Source organism: Physcomitrium patens, chromosome 9 (assembly GCF_059467195.1).
Source record: "Physcomitrium patens ecotype Gransden chromosome 9, ASM5946719v1, whole genome shotgun sequence".
In the NCBI taxonomy this organism is placed as follows: domain Eukaryota; kingdom Viridiplantae; phylum Streptophyta; class Bryopsida; order Funariales; family Funariaceae; genus Physcomitrium; species Physcomitrium patens.
The window spans coordinates 7,225,069-7,227,490 of record NC_143418.1 but is presented as its reverse complement, the minus strand read 5'-3'; positions in this window follow the sequence as shown (position 1 = coordinate 7,227,490).

Sequence of the window (2,422 nt, the reverse complement as noted above, 5' to 3'; positions counted from 1 at the left end):
TCACTCTAAGATGGTAATATATTGAAATGGAATGGCTATTGTGAAAGACAAAAAGACTAGAAAGTTTTAAAATAAGACTAAAGATTAGAAAGGAATTGACAAGAATAAAGAAGGCTTCTTTCTTACTTCCTCATATAGTATCTAACTAAGAGCTATGTGGCAATGTTTTATAGGACCTCCAATACATATTGAATTTTTTAGACATATGTTTTAACTTACAAGATAAGTTTCTATATATGTACTACATAGTTAGCTTGTTTTACAAGCTATCAATATGTATTACATGTGATTAACTTGTTGATCAAGTTTTTAATGTATCAGTCAACTATAAATATATATAAAGTCAAAACCACATCTCTAAAGCTTCTAAGAAGCTTTCTTAAAAGATATTATGAAATTAATTTATATTCATGTATTTTTATCTAATTATATAGATAATTATTGGAATATATATGTATATATTCATGACATTATCTTCTTTTTTAGAAATAAATTCTATGAAAAGCAATCATTATCTTTTCTGGATCTTGCTATTATTCATTTTTTTTGATAGATGTTATTGATGAAAAGCATCAACCTTTTTTATTGCATTTATAAGATTATTTATTGGCTTCTATGTACATTCATTAATATCATATTTTTACTAATAAACAAGATGTTCCAACCTATTTCAATGCCACCTTGAATCTAAAACTTCTATCTCAAATTCTTGATTATTATCTAATTTTACAAGAGGATATAGCATTTGTCTTCTTTCCAAGATATTCATTGTCTTATATGGCTCAAAAAGAGATATATAAAAATATAAGATAAATCTTTATAGATTCTAATAAATATAATTGATAAGCAACAAGATTGATTTATTTATAAATAAAAAAATATCAAGCTTATAATATTCCTACTTGTTATAAAGATGAGTGGTCTTGATATTATAATGAAATAATCACATCTTATTGTTTACATTGAATTATGGTTGTTTCTTGCAATAAGCATCCATATTGATCTTTTATTATTCTTAAGCTTTTTTTAACTATGCCTTTATTGTTACATATAGCTTTGACAAATGATTTGCCAAAGAAGATTTTTAAAATCAACTTTACCTACGATAGACTTATAAACTTATCAACTTTTGAAAAGTCAAAAATATCAAATTATAGATAATAATCATAATTGATAAAAAAAAGTGTTTGTTGAGTAGAAGAATATATCAAATTATTCTATGCAAATTTTGCTAATGGCAAAAGAATTGTCCAATCATCTTAATGATAATTGATGGTATACCTTAAATACTACTTTAGAACTTGATTCACCTATTCTATTTGCCCACCAATTTGGAGATAAAAAGTTGAAAAGAGCTTTATATTCACTTTTAAAATCTCAAAAAGAAAATTTTAAAATCTTCATATAAATTAAATTTTCTTATCTAATATAATATCCTTGAATAATCAATAATAATAATAAATATTATTAAGAAAAGCTTAGTCTTTTCTTTACTTGTGATAGATTTTATACATAGTACAAAATATGCTATCTTGATAAAACAATCTATTATCTCAAATATAAAATTATAAAAACTTGAGACTAAAAAATTTATGATAAGATCCATAGAAACTAAAGACCATTATTGTTCCAAAATAGATAATAGTTGAAGAAGTTAAGCTCAATGACAAAGAATTTTGAATCATAAATAAACATCACATGATTGTATAAAGTTTTTGACTATCTTTTGCATTTGAAGTGATAATTTTTTTTATAGATATTAGCTCTAAAGTCTTATTATATCCAAAATATGCAACTGTTAGAAAGTTATGACAAGCTTAAAAAACATATAATTGTGCTTTGCCTTCTACAATGTATAATTGTCTCTCAAAATTGAATAGATTATTTTTTAACTCAAACTTAGAGGTATCATGAGACTTGAAAGAATTATTCTTCATATCATAAATAAGAGGATTAGAAGACATATTTAATTGAACTTACTTGAAAATGGTTGAATCAATAGTTAATGTTGATTTTATTTTTCAAAGATGAAAATATTTTGGCTTCAAAAGAATTAATTTTTGTTAATCAAAATTTGTATTTTTTTCTTTTAATGCAAGATAAGAACATCTAAAAAGGGCTTGTAACAAACCTTCTTATTTTTTGAGTCAATAAATAATCTTAAACTCAAATCTTGATAAAGATATGTTGCAACAAGCTTCGCAATGATTCAAAACATATACCAACATGAAATATTCAAAGTTCTTATGATTTTTATACATGGTATTTAGACTTGAGGTATCTTCTAGATAATGATGCCATTTGTAAAATGAATCCATGATTCCAAGAAGTTCTTTGTCAAGGATCTCATAATTAATCTCGATTGTTGAAAATTTCTTGGAATAAAAAGCTATCAAATAGAGCTTGTTATTTACTCCTATTT